This window comes from Heterocephalus glaber, unplaced genomic scaffold (assembly GCF_053883595.1).
Source record: "Heterocephalus glaber isolate CG9 unplaced genomic scaffold, H.glaber_assembly_v1.0 deba00001481, whole genome shotgun sequence".
NCBI lineage: Eukaryota > Metazoa > Chordata > Mammalia > Rodentia > Bathyergidae > Heterocephalus > Heterocephalus glaber.
This window is the reverse complement of record NW_028258317.1, coordinates 5,667,221-5,688,882: the sequence shown is the minus strand read 5'-3', so window position 1 is coordinate 5,688,882 and position 21,662 is coordinate 5,667,221. Positions and strand designations below refer to the sequence as shown.

The 21,662-nt window shown below is 37.6% G+C and overlaps 1 long non-coding RNA gene across 1 annotated transcript in view; it reads left to right on the top strand.

Moving 5' to 3' along the window:
* Positions 1-21,662, top strand: part of LOC110350002 (uncharacterized) — an 81,721-nt gene that overhangs the window by 50,833 nt on the left and 9,226 nt on the right. The window contains exon 3 of the long non-coding RNA XR_002396242.2: positions 14,290-14,379. This is a non-coding gene — a long non-coding RNA (uncharacterized LOC110350002). The remainder of the gene's footprint in view (positions 1-14,289; positions 14,380-21,662) is intronic.

Sequence of the window (21,662 nt, the reverse complement as noted above, 5' to 3'; positions counted from 1 at the left end):
CATTAACCTTACTTGTGGTCTCTATACAGCCTCAGGCAGCCTCCTCTGGCTAGAGTTCTGTGTCCTGTGTAACCTTCCATAGCCCAGTTCTAGGCAGAAACACCTTAGCTTGTTTCTGGCCTGCCTTCCTTTATTCATGGCTTAACCTCCAGCCCTTTTTCACTAGAGATTTGGAATTTCATTAAATCAGGGCTTGAACTGAGAAATAACGACTGTCTTTATATGCACTGGCTCTTTACTGGCAAGCTATTAGAGGGAAGATAAGGTTCTATAACACTGCAGGAATAAAGCCCAGAAAATTAGGTGAAAAGCTCCACCATCCAGGATAAATGTTATAGGAGGCATTAACCTTCCATAAAAATCTCTTTGCTAGGCAGGAATTTAAATGACAGTCACTGTTAGAAGAGATATTTAGCCTTAGAAACATATTATACTGCCACCTTCTCTTAGAATAGCAAGTTCTTTGGTTATCAGCAGTTGGATATTGTTCATTTTTTTCATAAGCATGCTCAGAAATAAAGCAAATATATATATGTGGCTTTGTGGGTATATCTCATATTGCACTTCATATTTTCCAAGTCTTTGCTTTCATTTAGAAAAATCAAATAAGAAATTAATATTTAAGCAAAGGTAAAACAAACTGTCATGATAGCCACTAAAATACTAGCCTTAGGGGAAAAATAATTTTCCTCCCTACTTATAAGTGTGATTCTACAATGTGTGTGTTAGGCCAGAAATGACAAAGAATACATGAACTTAGCTCTTGTAGTAAACCAGCCAAGAAACACACAGGGTGAAGATTTTATGTAGAAGTTTATATGTGTTCCACATACATGTTTATATATGTTTGGGGAAAATCTCAGGTGACATTATGAAAAAGACATTTCTACCTTAGATGCTCATTCTCTGCATCCTAATGTTTAAAAGCATTTGCAGTAGAATGAGAAACAGGACTCTTGACCATATTATCAGAGTCTCTTAGCTGTAGTCCTAGAGTCCTTTCCTGTACTTCCAGAGTTTGGTATGGAAAGATGCTGTGTATCCCAAGGGCCGAGTGAATGCAAGTTGTGAATACTTACCCTCTTGAGTTCTACTATTCCTTCTAAGTGGTTCCTCCCCAGGAATCCACAAATGGGCATGGGACATTCTTTTTCTTTCTGTTGAAGGAAGCTTTGAAAATACTGTTTAGAGGACCCAGAGTTGAAACTTGTCATAATGCGTGGTGGACAAACCCACAGTTGCCCCTTAGTTCATTTAATCAAGTTGGTATACTTATGAGACAGAAACTTGAAAAATTTTGAGTCTTTCTCCAGATGAAATCACAATTAAGCCAACTGAGATTGACTCTGAGAGTTAGAGACAACTACAAAAATGAAAGAAAAAGCTTAAAAGGCTTTTGGTTTTCCCTAATGATCAAATAATGCTGCACCCTACTAATTTATATCATAAAAATACTGATTGAGAACATTGTAAGCTTTATGTTTTAAAATGGATTCAGTGAAAAAAAATCTTCAGAGCACTGTATCTGATCTTAAATAAAATTTGTTATTTTTTGTTTGTTTGTTTTTAATATAGGCTGGTCTTGAACTCATTATGTAGCCCAGACTGGCCTCAAATTCACAGTGATCCTCCTGCCTCAGCCTCCTGAGTGCTGGGATTACAGGCATGCACCACCATGCCTGGCAACATTTATTATTGTGGGAAGACTGAAATTACTATTTATCACGGGCCAGTATGTGGCAACTGTGCACAATAAATCTATTTGCTCACTGATCACTGTAGTTACTGTTATCCTGTTTTTACACGTAATAAAATCAAGACTTAAAGATGTCTGTCAACTTTCCGAGACTTCAGTTTACCTGGAGGAAACCAGAATTTGTCACTTATCACTTTAGGATCATTTTAGGTCTTAGAATTTCTCTCAATTTCAATATGGTCAACCAACACCTTAAGTGAGTAAGGCTGAAGTAAAATATCAGGTCTTGCTAGTTAATGCTAATTTATTGATAAATCGTCTCAGTTCTCTTATATTTATTATGAAATCACTCACTTCCTTCTGTTGTGACTCACACTGTTGTCGTTGCTAGAGTCCAGTGCATCATTATCTACCTCTCACCCGATCCCTGCCTTGGTGTCTAAGTATGGTCTCTGTTTCCACACTTGTTCATCTGTCCTTGTCCTCCCAGTGCAACTAGAATGACCTTCCAAGAAATAAGGTAAAACGTGTCTCTCTTTTGCTTGGAAATCTCTGCTGAATTCCTATTGTAACTAGAGTAAAATTAGAATTTTTGCCATGGCCTGTAAGACCTGGCACAATCTGGCCCAGCCCCACTCTCTTATCTCTCCTACACTCTGCCTTATTCTCCAGGCTCCATCTCCCACAAACGTTTGACAGTTTCTATAAAAGAGCAATCTCTTTTTTGCTTTTTTCCCTCATTTTAGTCTTCCCATAGCTCTTTATGTGGCTGGATTCTTGCCCTTCAGGTCTTTGTTTAAAGGCCAGATCCTTGGTGAGGACTTCACAGGGCCACCCTGTATAAAGAAGCCTCCTCCACTGTGTTATTTGCCTCATTTACCACTTGTTTTGAGTCCTTCATGATGCTTCTTGCAAGCTGTCATTATTTGGTTTATTTGCTTCCCTGCTTGTTACCTGTTCCTGCTCCTCACCCTGCTCAGTGTGTAAGCTACTTGAGGAGCATGAACCTTGTCTATCCCATTGTTCACTGTTATCTCAGTGCTCAGCATCTGGTAGGCATTCACTAAACCTTTTATGAAAAATTAATCTACATTTGGATGTTCTTTCTCTTCTTCACACTCCCCATCATCTCAAATTACAAAGTTTATTCAACAACCCTCTGTCTTTTCAGTGATATATTAGGCAATAGTATTAGAGTTGGCTTTCAGGACCCTGGCTATACTCCCATCCCAGCCAGTAATTTGTTGTATGACCTTGAGCAAGTCATCACTCCTCTGTGGTCTTCAGGTTCCTCTTCTGTGGATGCTCTGAATCCTTACCCCCACATCCCAACTTCTAATTGTTTCTAATTTCCCTCCAGTTGACCCCCGGAGTATCCTTCATAGAAGTAGTTTGGTTTGAACCAAGTCTACATGGAAATGCAACCTGTTATTTATGTAGGCCCATGTTTCCTTCCCTTCTGTTTGGAGTCTCGGTGGTGTTGAAGGAGTGTGCCAGGTGATGATGTTTGGATACAAGGCAGCACTCCCCAGGTAGGCATTTGGGTTTTATTGGTGGCAGTCACTTTGATGGCTAGGGAACCTGTTAGTCTTTTGTAACACCTCAGCCAGGTTCAACAAACTCTGAGGAGAGACCAGTGCTCATTAGTATATAGTACCCCGTAGTTTCTCCTCCTTATCACTTCAGAAATGAGAATTCCTCACCATCAATCCTGGCTGAAAAATGTCCTGTCCTTTTCACCTGTAGGAAGCTGCTTTATTTTGCAAGGTCAACATGGGATGGAGAAGGAAAATAAAATGCATGCTATTTACTGTTGTGGATGTACTAATGCAAGATATCACTGAATACCATAGGCACTTACTATTTTCATACTGTTTTAATTTTCCAAATGGGGAAGTTGAGGCAAGTAGAAAGATTATTTAATTCACCTGATGTTACAGTGTTAGGAAGTAACAAAGGCCTAGAGTGCTCTCATTTTGAAATTTCTATTTTTCTCTTATCTCAGTGGCCAGGTTCTAGAGTCACAGGGCACCTTGGTTTTCATGGAAGGAGTGATTTTCAGGGATTATTTGAAAAGCCAACATAGTGGTGGGTGGAGTGCACTGGGGATTAAATTTGACAAGGAAATACCCAATAATTGAGCTTGTAATTTAAAAAATAAAATGATGCAAATCACATTAGATATCAAGATAAAGACAAAGAATTGAGTAAGGAGAAAAATTCTCTCTTTGATAAGTAAAACAAAACATTGAAATAAATTTTAAAGGAATAAAAACATTCTTTGTACCCTTATTAACATCATGACTTTTGGACATGTCAAGAAAACTAAAAATTTCTCAACCCAGCAAATTAACCTTCTAGAAGATATCTTAGAACCAGAAAGAGGAGACACTTGACCTTATTTATGTTGGTCCAGGCCCTACTGGTCACTGGAGATGCAAAGGTGGAAAAAACACAGCCCTTGCCCTGGGAGAGCAGGCTGAGAGCAGAGGCCTGGGAGAAGCAAGCAAGTGGGCAATTTAACATGCTATGCTTCAGGCTGTGACACAGCTGGGAAGAGGGGAGAGATGTTTCTGCAGAAAAGGTGAATGCTGAGATGGGGCTTGAAGAATATATCAGAAAAAATGGGGAAATATTGAAAGCACCAGTGTAGGTCAAGCTACAGAAGCACAGGACAGGCACGGTGTCTGGGGAAGTAGGGAAGTGGCTTGAGAGGTTGACTGTAACCTGTGAGGATACTTGTATGCCAGACTCTGGGACAGACTGGAGGGCAGTTGCTCTAATAGTCCAGGTGAGACTGGAGCAGATTTGAACTTGGGCAGTGATAATGTAGAAGAGAAGAGGATAGATCTTAAGCACCTAAGGAAATCTATTATTTGTTGATTTCTTGTATTAAGATGATGTAATGCACAAAGTAGATGCTCACAGTATGAATGAGAGCTAGGTATGATGGATAGATCATATTAGGCATATGTTAGACATTTTATAGAGATATACACTCACATATACAAAGTATGTAATTTTTATGATAAATCCATATATCTGGGAATTTTAAGTTAAAATATTTACTTTCATAGCAGAAAGTGAATGAAAATTATGGCAATTTGGAAGCATCTAATGCTTCGTACATTATGATGACAAATTGTTCTTTCCAAATAATTCATATTTAGTAACAAAGTTTTCTGCTTGATTGCTTATTATTTTGTTGTACTGTTATATATTATACTTGATCTTAGTGTGGAATTTGCTGTTCCATGTCATTAAATAAATTCTCAGGAATATAATTTATTGCATTCCTCAGAGGATAGAAGGAGTACAGTAGTTTTAAAGTGTGTGGTTGTTTTCTAAGGAGTTAGAAAAACAGAAACTGTTGTATTTTTTTCTCCACTAATATAGACAGATTTCTTGCTTATGGTGACAAAGGTAGGCTACAGACTGAAGCTCATGGCTATTTGTTCTTCTTCAGGGCGAGAGTGCTGTCTACCCACACTATCTAAATGAGATTCCCCTCTCCTTCATCTTTCTTCTGGCATCCTCTTCTCATCTTTCACAGTATTTATCACATTGGCGAATTATGTATTTGTGATAGACTAAGGCTGAAAGTTCTTTCTTCCACCAGGAAGATATGGGGTCTGTGTGCCTTCCCCTTGGGTCTGGGCAGCCTCCTCTATGACTGCCATACCAACAGAACATGGCAGAAATTACAATGTAGGGGTTTCCAGACTCAGACCTCAATAAACTGGTAGTTCCTGCTTTCTATCTCTTGGAAGATTTTCTTGGAGCCCTGAGCCACTAAGTAAGAATCCTGGTTACCCTGACACCATCATACTGGAGTCCCTGCACAGGCATGCTGATCAACTGTCCTCAAAGCCTGTCTTCAGACCATTCCCACCAAGGCACATGACATGGTAGTGAATATCGTATCTGCTACTTATGTATTATCATGTGGCCTCAATCAATACCATGTGGGATAGAACTGTCTGGGAGAACTTACCTTGAATTTCTGGGCCTCAAAATTATAGACATAAGAGAATGGTTGACGCTTTAAGCCATTTTATGTTTTAGAGTAGTTTTAGTGAAGCAATAGATAGCTGACACAATCTTCATTAATGTGTATTATTACTATCTATTTTTTCCTTTAGTCCATAAGCACCATGAGAACAACAGAGACCTGCGTTGTTTACTGCTGTGTACTCAAATACTTGGCCCAGTCTTGGTACACAGCAGGAACTTAATACATAGTTATTCAAGGAATGAATGATGGATCAGTGTTGGAAACTGGACAAAGCAGAGTTAGCTAAAACCTAAGTGTGGATCCTTTTCTTAGACTCCTTGGATTTCCTCTTATGTTTGTATTCTGATACTAAAATTCTTCTGGTTTATTTGTATGTGACATTCTGAGGCTAAGGGAGCTATTTGCTTCAATTCAGGGATATACATTTTTCTAGAACACATCACATGCTCAGTTTTCTTTAAGAGGTAATGACAAAAGGATGAGCACGATCTGAGTCTGGACTTAATTAAAAAGCTATCCATTTATCTAAATATCTATATCTATCTATCATCTCTGTCAAATATCTGAGTTTTGACTCATATTCAAAACTTGAAAAGTAGTTAATTCTTAGGTTTATTGGAATTGTATGCATCATGTACACATAGAGACAAATACATCACTAGTGGCAAGGATAGTTCCCTTGCCTGAGTTGCTTAAAAGCAAAGCTTCTGCTTTCTCAGTGTTCACAAATCATAACTTTTATGAGGCATTCATTAAAGAGTAGAATGCTGGCACTGGGTGTTTTGTCTTTTCAATACACAGCTCTGTATCAGTACCATCAATTCTGATGATTATTATTGTAATTATTATTTTGTTTGGTTATAATTTCATCTTTCACACCAGAACATATGATAAACACTTGGTGACTCTTGAAGGATCTTTGTTATCTTCTCTGAGAAACTTTTTCATCCCCTAGATGATAGGTCTTTTGGAAAAGGCCAAGTAATGTGATTGCTGAGGTGGTTTGCCAATATCCTTCTGGATGGTTTCAATAATAGTATTTCATTTCTTCACAACTGCCCTTTATAGTCAATAAAAAATATCATAATGTTTTAGCAGGCTCTGTGCATCATTAACATGACTCCTTGGCTGGGAGGTAGGTATGTACCAAGGATGATGGGCTGGATATACACTTTCCCACAATTGGGCCATTTCACATTAGGTAGACTGGAGTTCTAAAAGCTCTCTGGCTTCATTTATACATATACTTTTTCCTGATGGGGATTTAAAAGAATTTGATGGGAGTATAGTCAGAGATAATACAAGAAGTAGTGCCCAGTAATAATTTATTAGTGTGATTACTACCATGGAAAATTCAGGGAGCAATTCCATTTAGGTGGTCCACTGGGTTTAGGTGTGTAAGTGGTTAGAAGAAAGGATGCTCATGTTATCAGTGATGGTGTTAAAAGCTATGTTGCATGAAGGGAATCTTAAACTTTCCTTCATGGTTGAAAGTAATCAAGAGAAGTTGTTTTAGGCAGGATTCATTTGGTTACAAATGATAACAACACAACTCTGACTACCTAAAATATTAAAAATTTATTGACACATGTAATTGAAGAATATAAGTCTTCAGGTATAGTTGAATCCAGGTTCTCAAATTATGTTACCATGTTTGTTTCCTTTTAAGGAAAATTTTTTTTCTAAATGGCAAAGTTGGCCTTTCGCAACTCATGACTTTTTATGGTCCTTAAAATTTACAATCTCAGAGAATTCAGCATACATTTATTTTTAAAGGCTTCAGCAAGAATACTGGAGGTGATTCTCTTGGGCCTTATTTAGGTCATATAATTATCCCCAAATTAACTGTGGACAGAAGGAGGGTTTGTTATAATTATCCAGGTCATGGCCAGAGCTTATCTCTGGAGCTGGGATGTGAAGTCAACTCTAAGCAGCAGGACAGCCTCAAGATCTTTCCATTAGAGCTGCTTATTGGCCTTCTTCGATCCTGGGGGCAAAGAGCAGGATGCACCCTGAATTGAGATTCAGGTGGAGGAGACCTGATGCCAGACCCATTCCACCATTCATTCAGTTAATAATTATGGTTTGTCGCTTTTCCTTAGGGGGTCTCAGATTGCTCATTTGTAAGGTAAAGGTTTTGGATCAGGTGACCCTGATAATCCCATCTGTTTCAAAGTTTCTTTACTCTAGAGAGGAGGGTTATTGTAGACATGCAGGGAGGTGAGGAGGCATAATGGGCTACTCAAACTCAAGGCACTTCCATTTCTGATGTCAATGGTGCTAGTGAGGACAGCAGCCCCACACCCTATTAGAAACAGACCCAGTTTTGGCTGCTTTCAGAGATGTTGCTTCAGAGCTCTTCCTCCACAACTCAGCAGCAATCCTGGCAAGAGACTTTTTCACTGCTGTAAGGTCACTGGGATAAATGGGAAAGTTGGCTGATTGCCTGAAAATGAGTTCGCCTTAAAAGTTCCTTGCCCAAGAAATGGAAAGAAAAAAAAATCCTTCTGGGATAGCCAAGGGGAAAGAGAAGAGAGACTGACCTCTTTTGAAAGAACTGCAGCCCTGGAAATCTGACTGGAGAGGGTACGTGATGATAACTCATAGCGGCCACTTGGATTTAATTATAGCAACATTTGCAGACAATAAGTGGGTCTTGAGTGAAGCCAGCCTGATGATATGGCAGTGACATCCAGCTAATCTGGATTTCTGGCCAAAAGGATGCATGAGAAATGACTTGGAAACATTTCCTCTGGAATATATATATATATATATATATATGATGATACTGTGGGCAAAGATTTCTTAAGATTCCTGGGGGCAAGATGGTACTGTTCTGAACTGTGCTACAGAAGAGGACTTGGAGGTTAGACAATCTGGATTCACTTCTGGAGTTTTAACTTATTCACTGGGCCTCCTTTTCTTCATTTTTGAAAGGAGGATCTTTGTTCTTTGAAGTCTTAAAAATTAATAATTTTGAGACTAGTTATTTGTTAAGGTGCATCCTATTTTTTAAAAGCAGTTGATGCTTTCCCTTCTCTCTTTTTTTATACCTGTTGTTTACATATAATAAAAAGAAGATAATATTCCTGACTTCTATGTACTCTCAATAAAAAGATTCACTAGAAGGGCCAGGGATTTAGTTCAGTGGTGCCACACTGCCTTGCAAGTGCAAGGTCCTGAGTTCAATTCCCACTACTGGAAAAAAAAGATTCATTAGAATAGTAGAAAATTTAAGAATTCTTTATAATAAGGTTCCAGTAGGATTCTAGGAGAAAAAAATATGATTTTAACAGCAGAGTCAATCATTTTCTCACCTTTCTCTATTGAATGCCCTCTGTGTGTTAGCACTGTGCTTCATGTTTTATGTACAGATCAACACTATGGAATGGATTTTATTAAACCCTTTTTAAAGGTGAGGATACTGAAGGTCAGGTAGATTAAGTAACTCACTAAAAACCAGAATATTCCTTAATAAGTTTTCAGTTTCAAAATTGTCAATTTTCAAAACTACAAAAAATAATCTCCTTTTATTGACAATGATAATGAGGCTCATTGAGTAAGTGAAAACTCCAGAAACGAGCCCAGGTTTCTTAACTCCAAATTCAGTAAGCAACTTTATAAGGAGTAGAACTCGGATTCAGGTCAATCTGAATCCCAGAGGGCCATTCTCCATTCTCCTAGCACTGTTATGTCTCTGCTCTGTTTCCTTCTCATGTATCTCCTTTCTAGGACTTGATAAATGCAGGTAGATTGGCAGCTTCTAGTTGCAGGGACCATCTTCTGAAAGTATGTTTCTGCCTGATGTCTGGGGTTTGAAGTCTATGCTTGTGAATGGTGTTGATGAGGCTTGTCTCTAGTTCCACAGTGTATGACCAACTCTGGGAATGGAAGTCTGGGGGACATGGAGGATGTGGTAAGCATCTTATACTCACTCAGCTAACACTGCAAGAATATTGGTTAGTGAGGATGACTGCCCTTCACTCCTTCAAGAGAATGCATTTTTCATGGAAATAAGTTGCTTTTAATTTTCTCTTATGTCCAGTGGATTTGTGCATTCCAAGAGGTTGTTCTTAAAAAGATTCTGATTCTGTTTCATGTTTTTATAGTATTCACAGATCTCAAATGATTAGTTTCCTTTGGTTCCATCATTCTTTCCAGCCCTGTGAATGATCTCAGGTGCTGTATCAGTTAGCTTTTGTGGCTTACAAACCATCCCCAAATATAATGACTTAAAACAACATACACACATTTCGATTATAACTCTGTGGGTCAGCAATCAGCAATGGATTTAGTAGGGTGGTCTTTGATTGTGTCCATCTCATATCTACTGCCAGTCAGCTAGGTTGGCTGCTGTTGGCTGTCTGGAGGCAACTAGGCTTTATAAAAATGTCTTTCACCATTCAGCAGGATAACCTGGGTTTGTTAATCTGATGGCTGGATGAGAATTTAAGAAAGAGAGAGAGGAACTGCTCAAATTCTCCTAAATCCTAAAACTGTCATTATTTCTGTTGCATTCTGTTTGCTAAAATAGGTCACAGAACTCACTCATATACAACAAGTCAAGAAAGAACTACTTTTTGATGGGAGGAGTTGAAAAGTGGCATTGCAAAGGAGCATTCATACAGGGAAGACTTCTGTTGTGTTAATTCTTCTGAACAGTGAATCATAGCTATTCCTATTGGTAAGAGATAATGAATGACCATATAGATTGTCATAGTTACTGAAGAATCATAGCACCCTGAAATTGGAAATAGGACATTGTTTTTAGTGAGTATGTGGAACTTTGATTGTGGATTTTATACATTTTCCTTTCAGAAGGAATTTTAGGTGGTTTTCAAAGTTACGTGCAGCAGGACAAGGTAAAATAAAAGGGAAAATCAAAGTAGGAGAAAAATGTGAAGTCAAGAACATAGTATGAGAGTGTTTGTTCAGATTTGCTGAAAAGTTGCTAGAAGTTGGCTGTACATTTCGATCTGGGATCCTGCTGCCCAAAATAGACAGGGAGAATGAGGAACTGTGTGAACCATGGTGCCTTAAGAGGACAGGGATGGTGTTGGAGTGGTGTTGGATGTTACAGATCAGAGTTGGTATAAGTATAGCTCATCAGGGAGCTTTTTGTTGTGGCTCATGGGAACTTTAGTGGGGTGAAATAGACTAAAGAAAATATGAAAAAGGCTGAATGAGAGTGCTCCAAGTTTATACATGTATTGAGTATATCTGCTGAAAATTCATGTTACATTTTGCAGGTTATAGTTGCTTTGCAACTTACAAAGTTCTTATGCATCATCTGTTTGTTGTCAAAAGATGATAGAGAGGGATAGATAGGGCAGATATTATGATAATATGGCCCTTATTTGACAGGCAAAGAGACTCAGGGGGTTGTGGGTTTTTCAAGATATATAGTGTAGCAAGATGTGTATACTGCCTTCCAGGTCAGTATACTGTCTGAGAAATGTAGGGTAAGAAACTCTGGAAGATTCAGAAGAATGCTAGGGTCTTAAGAAACTATAAACTCTTTGGGGAATAAAAGATTTAATAATGGCAACAATAATCCTAAAGATTATTTTTTTCTCTTGCCTTCTTTCTTACGTGTATATTATTTCTTTTGATCTTCGAAATGTAAATTTGAGCTATCACCCCCATTTTACAGATGGTAAACTGAGGTTCAAAGAGCATGGATGATTAGCTATGATCTCTAAGATGGTAGTGGCAATACTAGTGTGCAGCCACTGGTCTCTTTCTTATATCAGATTCTGGACTTTTCACTAATTCATGCTGGCAGAGAAAAAGGCCTAATGTAAGTAGGGAACAATGTAAAATCATGTGGACCAAAATATAAATAGAGCCTCAGAAAATCAGAAGAGACAGACCAGTAGAAATGAAATTAGTAGGGAGAACTAATAGTGGAACATTGAATTAGTAGCAATTATAAGTGTTGGCAAAGATGTAAATAGGAAGGAGAGGCCAAAGAGTAGGCCAGGCAGGGGGAATGGTACAAGGACAGATGCAGAGGTAGAAATGAAGGAGGCACGTTTACAGTAATGGTTAAAAATTAGCCTAATTACATTGGACAAAAATTATAAAAAATTTATTCAACACAAATTTAACAAGGATTTATTGAGTGCTGAAGGTAAAACCAAAGACCAGTGAGATCTGGCCTGGCTCTCAAATATCTCAGTAGATAAGCAAACATAAGGAAAGCCATGAAAACTGAGATAGGAAAAGTTCTGGTTGGTCAAATAATGGGAGAATTGTCAGAATGAAGATCCTGGGCTTGATTCTATTGGGGATAAAGAAAAAAGGAATAAAAAAAGAGAGAAAAGGACACCAATATGACATGATAAATATTCCGTAAGCTAGGACACAGATGTAAGGAGAAACAGATCTAACTTCAATGATGGAACAGAAACTCATGTACCAACAGCCTTGGCCTTGAGTGCCATAGAGAGGGCATAAATTGCCACGTCTGGGCCAGGTGCGGCAGAGTTTAAGCATTTTGAGTGTAGGAGATTGCCTTGGCACCATCATGAGCCTTGACTGAAAAGTGCAATGAAAACTAAAATATATGTTTATGTGCATATTTATTTTCTTTAAAAAGGTCGTATTATTTTCTCTGATGATAAATATAACATGTGCTCATTGTAAGAAACTTGACAAATTCAGGAAAGAAAAACGAGAAATAAAAACCATCCATTAAGAAACTTTCTTGGAGCAAACACTGTGAACTCTTTGAAGAAATCCTTCAAGCCTTTTTTTTTCTAGTCATGTATCTTGTATGGCTAGCTGTATTCATTCAGTTTCTCCTGTGTAGACCACACTGTGAGACCTTAATCCTTCCCCTCATCTCTGAACAGTTTAAAAGGAGTCTTCTAAATGGAATCACTTGGTTGCATTAGGATGGTTTCATTACAAAAATTTTATTTCTAGGAAAACTGTAGCAAATTTTACTCTCACAACAGATGAGAATGCTCATCATGCTGTACCTTTGTTAGTCTTTAGTATGATCATTAAAAAGAAATCTGTTCTCTCAAACCTGTAAACTCAGTATAATTACTCATCAGATAAATTCCATACAGAGCCATTTTACAAAGTACTTCTCAAAAGTCATCAAAAACAAGGAAAACATGAGAAAATGTCATAGCCAAGAAGAGACTAAGGAGACAGGATGATAAATGTAATGTGGTATATTGAATGGAATCTGAGAACATAAAAACAGTAATTGGGAAAACTAAGGAAATCTGCATAAAGTAGGAACTTTAATAATGTATTGGTATTCGTTAATCAGTTGGATTAAATTTATCATAGTGGAAGCAGGCTTTCAGAACTGCTTCAGAAAGTGGTAAGAACAGTAAGCATGGGGCTGGGGATTTAGCTCAGTGGTTCCCCCACCTGCCTCACAAGTGCAAGGTCCCGAGTTCGATCCCCAGTACCAACCCCCCCCCCAAAAAACCAATGTTTTCTAAGTGAGAGGGAATATTTTGAAGGGTATTAGTGACAATTTATTTTTTACTGTAATAAATTAAAAAAATTTCTATGTATTTACTTTATTTTTTGATCATGCCATGTATGTTTAACTCTAATTCCATTGATTCAAATTGAAGCTTACTTGAATATTCAATGCTCATATAAATTTTGATTTAGTCTATATTATGACTTTCATTTTATTAGTGTGTCTATTTTATGGGCTTTGTTATATTTTCATAGCACATCTTGATTTCTGATGGTACAAGTTATCCTTTATTATAATTACTTTTAATATCTAGTTTTATTTTCAAATCAATTTTTTTGTTTTTTGTTCTGTTGGAATTTTTATTGGCATTATTTTAAACTTAGAGATAAAGTTGGAGAAAGACATCTTAACTGTACTGGGTCTTCTAATCCAAGAACATGGTATATCTCTCCTTTTTAGTTGGATATTTGCTATTTCTCTCAGCAATTGTCTGTTTTATAGATGTAGGAGATTTGTTTAACTCACAAATTTATTCCTATAGATATTGATTTCAGTGCTCTTATAAATGTAATTTAAAAATATCTGTTTCAGTTGTTCCTGGTGATAAACATTTAGGTAATGTTGATTTTAACCTTTAATTCTATATCCTAAAATCTTAAAAATTCTCTTATTAATTCAATAGTTTTTAAATATCATCCTGAGGATTTGCTGCATGAATAACCACACCATCAGCAAAATAGGATCAATTTTACTTCTTCCTTTGAGATCTTTATGTTTTTAATTATTCTTACTTTATTGCCATCACTAGCTAATGCTACTGTTGAATGGAAGTGGAGAGAGTAGACAGCACTGCCTTCTCCCTGATTATGTGGGGAGAGCATTCATTATTTTATCACTAAGTGTATTAGCTGTTTTTTTTCCTACATATCCTTTACCTCATAGAAGAAGTACTTTTCATGGTTTGCTGAGTTTTTTTTTTCATGACTGGGTTTGGAATTTTGTCAATTGCTTTTTCCCACATAGATTGAGATAATCACATTATTTTTTTCTTTATTCTGATAATATGATAAATTCCCTTCCTTTCTTCCTTCCTGACTCTCTCCCCTTCTTTCTTTCTTATTTTAGATGGGGTCTTGCTATGTCACCCAGGATGGTCTCAAATTCCTCGGTTCAAGTGATCTTCCTGCCCAAGTCTCCGAGTAGCTGGAATGACAGGTGTGTGACACTACATCCAGCTCCAGGAGTAAAAAAAAGCCTCTTTTAAAATATTAACTAAAATTGCATTACTGGGATAAACTCCACTTAGTCATGATACATTTATTATTCCTTTGATATGTTGCTTGATTTGATTTACTAAAAGTTTTTGAGCTTTTACATCTAGTTTCATGATGGATGTAGATCTGTAATTTGATATCAGGATGGTGTTCTTTTCACTAGTAAGGACATCTTGGCCTGGTGCTTTTTCTTTTTGTTGTTGTTGTTGTTGTTAATGGGTTCTAACAAGAAATTTCATTTCCTGATACTAAGTTATCCATTTCTTTTTTTAAAATTAATTTTATTGGTACATTTTAGGTGTACAATGTAATGGCATTCATCATTGGAAATTTGTACCTTTACATAATCTCTCTTGGTTCTTATTTTTCACCCTTTCCCCTGCCCTCCCTTCAACCCCTCCATTCCTCCCTATTTACAAAGACTTTGTTTCTGTTTTTATCATTTTTTCATATTAATTCCATTCCCTTCTTTCCTTTCCCCTACCCCTCCTACTTCCCCTTCCCCTTTGCCCCTTTTCTTCCTATTTCACATTATCTATTATATCTTTTAGTCCTTATTTACACTTTCAGTTTCTTACACTAGAGAAACTATTTGGTATTTACACATGTGTGTTCTGTTTATTCCATTTAAGAGTATTGCCTCAATGTGCATCCATTTAGCTATAAATGTCTCTAATTTCTCATGTTTTATGGCTGAGTAGTACTCCATTTTTTAAAAAAACCACATTTTCTTTATCCAGTCTCCAGTTGATGGGCAATTGGGCTGCTTCCAAGTTTTAGCTATTACAAATTGTGCTGCTATGTACATGGGTGCACATATATCACTGTGGTATGATTCTTTTAATTCTTTGGGGAAGATACTCAGCAGAAGAATAGCTGGGTCAAATGAGACTTCCAGTCTAGTTCTTTGAGGTATCTCCATACTGATTTCCACAGTGGTTGCACCAGTCTACACTCCCACCAGCAAGTTTCCTCTTTCCCCATGGCACTGCCAGCGTTTGTTATTGGTTGATTTCATGAGAGCAGCCATTCTTTCTGGGGTGAGGTGGACTCTCAGCATTGTTTTCATTTGCATCTCTTGAATGACCAGTGATGGTGAACATTTTTCTTTTTTTCATATATTTATTTACTATTTCTACTTCTTTGTCTGAGAAATCTCTGTTCATTTCAGATGCCCATTTTTGGATTGGGTCTTTAAGTTTGGGAGGTCTGATTTTTATAAGTTCTTTATAGATTCTAAATAGTAGACCTTTGTCTGAGGAATAGCAGGTGAAGATTTTTTCCCACATTGTGGGTTGTCGCTTCACACTGTTGGTGGTTTCTCTTGCTGTGCAGAAGCTTTTTAATAAGAAGAGATCCCACTTGTTGATTTTTTGTGCTAGTTCACGGGCAACTGAAGTTTTGTTCATAAAAATTTTTCCTACACTAATGTCTTCAAGAGTTCTACCTAATCTTGTTCCAGCCAGTTTAGTGTTTCTGTTTTAATATTTAGCTCTTTAATCCATTTTGATTTTAGTTTAGTGCATGGTGAGACATATAGGTCTAGTTTTAATCTTTGGCAAATTGAAATTCAATTTTTCCAGCACCATTTATTAAAGAGGCTATCTTTCCTCCAGTGAGGGTGTTTGGCTTCTTTGTCAAAGATGAGCTGGATCTTCTGATCTGAATCTTCTGATCTGTTCCACTGGTTCTCAGGTCTGTTTCTTTGCCAGTACCATGCTGTTTTTTTATCACAGTAGCTTTGTGGTATAGTTTCAAGTTGGAGATTGTGATACTCCCTACCTTGTCTTTTATTGCCTAGAATTGCTTTTGTTATTCTAGGTCTCTTCTTGTTCCAAATGAATTTTTGGATTGTTTTCTCCAGGTCTGTGAAGCATGCTGCTGGGATTTCAATTGGGATTGCATTGAATCTCTATAGCAGTTTTGGAAGTATGGCCATTTTCACTATGTTGCTTCTTCCTACCCAGGAGCAAGGGATGTCTTTCCATTCTCTGATACCATCTTCAATCTCTCTTATCAGAGTTTTCAGAGAAGAGGTCTTTGATTTCTTTTGTTAGGTTGATTCCTAGGTATTTCAGTTTTTTGGATGCTATTGTGAAAGAAATTGTTTGCTTGATTTCTGTCTCAGTGAGCCTGCTGTTCGTGTAGAGGAAAGCTATTGATTTTTGTGTGTTGACCTTGTATCCAGCTACTTTACTGAATTTGGTTATTACGTCTAGAAGACTTTTGGTGGCATTCTTGGGGTCTTCTGTATAGAGCATCATGTCATCTGCAAATAATGTTAATTTGACTTCTTCATTTGCTATCTTTATTTCTTTTATTTCTTTCTCTTGTCTAATAGTTATGGCTAATGTTTCCAAAACTATATTGAACAGGAGTGGTGATAGTGGACATCCTTGTCTTGTTCCTGATTTTAGTGTGAAGGATTTCAGCTTTTGACCATTTAGTATGATATTGGCTGTTGGTTTTTCATAGATGGCTTCTATCAGATTGAGGTAGAGACCATCTATTCCATTTTTTGTAGGGTTTTTATCATAAATGCACGTTGGATTTTGTCAAATGCTTTTTCTGCATCTATGGAGATGATCATATGGTTTTTATCCTTGGCTCTATTGATATAGTGTATTACACTGATTGATTTTCGTATGTTGAACCATCCCCACATCCCTGGGATGAATCCCACTTGGTCAGGGTGTATGATCTTCTTGATGATCTTCTGCATTCTACTTGCCGGTATCTTATTAAGGACTTTTGCATCTATGTTCATTTGTGAGATTGGCCTATAGTTCTCTTTTTCAGTTGGGTCTTTCTCTGCTTTGGGGATCAAGGTGATGCTTGGTTCCAGGAAAGAATTTGTGAGTATTACTTCCCTTTCAATTTCATTGAAGAGTTTAAACAGTAGTTGCAGTAGTTCCTCTGGAAATGTCTTGTAGAATTCAGCAGTGAAGCCATCAGGTCCCGGGCTTTTCTTAGCTGGTAAGTTTTTAATTACATTTTCAATTTCATTGATTGATATTGGGTTGTTTAGAATTTTTAAGTCTTCTTCGTTCAACTTGGGGAATTCATACTTATCTAGGAATCTGTCCATTTCTTCTGTATTTTACATCTTATTGGCATATAGGTTCTCTAAGTTGGTATTGATCATTCTCTGTATTTCTGCTGGATCTGTTGTAATTTCACCCTTTTCACTCCTAATTGCATGGATTTGGGCCTTTTCTTTCCTTTTTCTTGATAAGGTTGGCTAAGGGTTTGTCAATTTTGTTGTTTGTTTCAAAGAACCAACTCTTGGCTTCATTAATTTTTTGTATTGTTCTCTTCATCTCCATTGATTTTATTTCTGCTCTGATCTTTATAGTTTTCTCCTTTCTATGGGCTTTGGGTTTGTCTTGCTCTTCTTTTTCTAGAAGCTTGAGGTTCAGCATCAGGTTGTTTAATTGAGCTCTGTCTGGTTTCTTAATGTGAGTATTCACTGCTATGAATTTCCCTTGTAAGACTGCTTTCATTGTGCCCCATAGATTCCAATATGTTGCATTGTCACTGTCATTTAATTGTAGGAACTGCCTGATTTCTTCAACTTGCTCTGTGACCCATTGGTTATTCAGAAGTGTGTTGTGCAGTTTCCCTGAGTTTATGAAATTCTTGCTGTTTCTTTTGCTATTGATCCCCAATTTTGTCGTACTATTATCTGATAATATACAGGGGATAATTTCAGTTCCTTTGCACTTACTTAAACATATTCTATGAGTTAGTATTTGGTCTATTTTAGAGAACAACCCATGTGTAGCTGAAAAGAATATGTATTCTGATTTTGGGGGGTGGAACACTCTGTAAACATATGTTAAGTTCATTTGTTCAAGAGTTTGATTGAGTTCTAGTATTTCCTTGTTTAGTTTTTATCTAGTTGATCTATTTATTTGTAAGAGTGGGGTATTAAGGTCCCCCACTACTATTGTATAAGTGCTTATTTGATTTTTCATGTCTGTTGGTATTTGTTTTATATAGTTGGGTGCACTAGTGTTTGGTGCATATATATTTATTACTTGTCATCTCTTCCTCTTGGATTGTTCCTTTTACAAGGATATAGTGTCCTTCTTTGTGTCTCTTCATCAGTGTTGGTTTGAAATCTACTTGATCTGCAAAGAGGATAGCTACTCCTGCTTTTTTTGGGTTCCTGTCACATGGAGTATTGTTTTCCACCCTTTAACTTTCAGTCTATGAGTTTCCTTTTGAGTTAAGTGTGTTTCTTGTATGCAGCATACTGTTGGATCTTGCTTCTTGACCAATTCTGCCAGTCTGTTTCTTTTGATTGATGAATTGAGACCATTAACAATGATGGTTATAACTGATATGTATTGACTTATCACTGTCATGACTTTTTCTTTTTGTTGGATTCTCCCCCTTTGCATTTAATTTCTTGTTGTGCCCAATGCATTCATTGTGCTGGGCTTCCTGGGCTGTGATCCTCATTGTCTTTTCCTAGGGTATTGTGTAAAATTTTTGGAGTGCTTGTTTGGTATTCATGAAGTTCCTATGGTGCTCTTTGTCATGAAAGTATCTTATTTCTCCATCCATTTTGAAAGATAGTTTTGCAGGGTACATCAATCTGGGTTGGAGGCTGTTTTTCTTTAGGGCTTGGAATACGTCACTCCAAGCTCCTCTTGCCTTGAGGATTTGTGTTGAGAAGTCTGCTGTGATTCTGATGGGCTTTCCTTTGTAGGTGATTTGTTTCTTTTCTCTAACTCCTTGTAGAATTTTATTCTTCTGTTGTTTTTCTGGAATCTTAAGTATTATATGCCTACGTGTAGATTTTTTTGATCAAGGCTTGTTGGAGTCCTATGTGCCTCACTTACCTGTATGTCAAGTTCTTTTCCCCTGCTTGGGAAGTTTTCTGCCATCACTTCTGTGAACAGTTTTTTTTTAGGTCATCTGTACTTTCTCCTGTTTTTTCATTGACTCCGATCAGTCTTATGTTATTCTTGTTTGCATCATCTGGTAGTTGCTGGATTGATTTCTCATGATCCTTTACTGTTTTAGAAAAGTTTTTCTTTTCCTGGTCACTAATTGCAATCTTATCTTCTTTTTTTTTATTAAATTTTTTATTGGTACATTGTAGGTATACAACACAATTACATTTCTCATTGGGAACTGTACCTTTGCATAATGCATCTTGGTTCTTACTTTTTCCCCATTCCTAGCCCTTCCTTCATGCCCTCCACCCTTCCCTATTTACAAAGACTTTATTTCCATTTTTTCCATTTCTCATCATTTTTCCTTTCCCTTCTTTCCTTTCCCCTGCCCCTCCCACTACCCCTACCCCTTTGGACCTTTTCTTCCTATTTTGCATTATCAATTATTCATTCTAATCAATGGTACATTTTAGGTATACAATATAATGACATTCATCATTGGAAATTTTCACCTTTACATAGTCTCTCTTGGTTCTTATTTTTCACCCTTGCCCAGCCCTCCCTTCAACCCCTCCATTCCTCCCAATTTACAAAGATTTTGTTCCTATTTTTCCATTTTCTCATATTAATCCCATTCCCTTCTATCCTTTCCCCTAGCCCTCCCACTTCCTTCCTTCCCCTTTGCCCCTTTTCTTCCTATTTCACATGACCTATTATACATTTAGTCCTTATTTACACTTTCAGTTTCTCACACCAGAGAAACTATTTGGAATTTATTCATGTGTGTCCTATTTATTTCACTTAAGAGTATTGCCTCAATGTGCATCCACTTAGCTATAAATGTCTCTAATTTCTCATTTTTGATGGCTGAGTAGTACTCCATTTTATGAAAAAACCACATTTTCTTTTTTCAGTCTCCAGTTGATGGGCATTTGGGCTGTTTCCAAGTTTTAGCTATTATAAACTGTGCTGCTATGAACATGGGCACACATATATTACTGTGGTACGATTCTTTTAATTCTTTGGGGAAGATCCCCAGCAGTGGAATAGCAGGGTCAAATGGGACTTCCAGACCTAGCTCTTTGAGGTATCTCCATACTGATTTCCACAGTGGTTGCATCAGTCTACACTCCCACCAGCAGTGGAGCAGAGTTCCTCTTTCCCCACAGCCCTGCCAGCATTTGTTATTGGTTGATTTCATGATAGCAGCTATTCTTTCTGGAGTGAAGTGGAATCTCAGCGTTGTTTTCATTTGCATCTCTCGAATGACCAGTGACGTTGAACATTTTTTCATGTATTTATTTGCTATTTCTACTTCTTTGTGTGAGAAATGTCTGTTCATTTCAGATGCCCATTTTTGGATTGGGTCTTTAAATTTGGGAGGTCTGATCTTTTTAAGTTCTTTATAGATTTGAGATAGTAGACCTTTGTCTGAGGAAGAGCAGGTGAAGATTTTTTCCCACATTGTGGGTTGTCTCTTCACACTGCTGGTGGTTTCTCTTGCTGTGCAGAGCAATCTTATTTTCTATATGTGAAATTCTGTCTCACATTGGCTCATTCTGCTGCATAAAGTTTTGGTGGAGTTTTTATTCTCCTGGAAATCTGTTTGCCTCTGTTTTATGGATTCCATTTGTTTCCCATGTTGGGATTCCATCATGTTCCTCAGCTTGTCTATTTTTTCATCTGTGTCCTCTGTAGATTTATTAATCATGTCATGTCTTATGGACACAATCTCTGCTTTTATGTGAGAAATTATTTCTGATTTCATTTTTTCCAGATCCTCTTTTGTTGCCAGTTCAGGGAGTCAAGGTGGTTGAGTACCAGATTGTTCCATCTAGTTTCCCTTTGGAATTGCTTTAGATGGTGTGGGAGTCTGGTTTTGAGACTTTTTTACATGTCTTCTCATTTCAACGGGGTGGGGGGAGGGAGTCGTGTGTGCTCCTGGGCCCTGCGCACTTTACCTCCTTGGTGCTGGGGGCAGTAGTAAGGTGGCCTGGTAGGCTCCTCCTTGGCACTGGGGTGGTTCTGCTCCTGTGCGCTGGGGACTGGAAGTCTGGTTTTGAGACTTGTTTATGTGTTTTCTCATTTCAACAGATGCAGCCTGCTGTGTCTTTCTTGAGGTGCATTTTGCTCACCCAGTGGTCTTGAATTCTCAGCAAGCCACCAAGCAGCCATTACTCTGCTGCTCACCAGTGCACTAATTCCTGGGTTCAGTGTGGTGGCCTTGTGGATTCCTGAGCTGACCTGTTGTCTGGGCGGGCTTCTGGCTGGGGCCTGTGGACACTTGGGATGGTGTCTTGGTTTGCCTCTGGCTAGT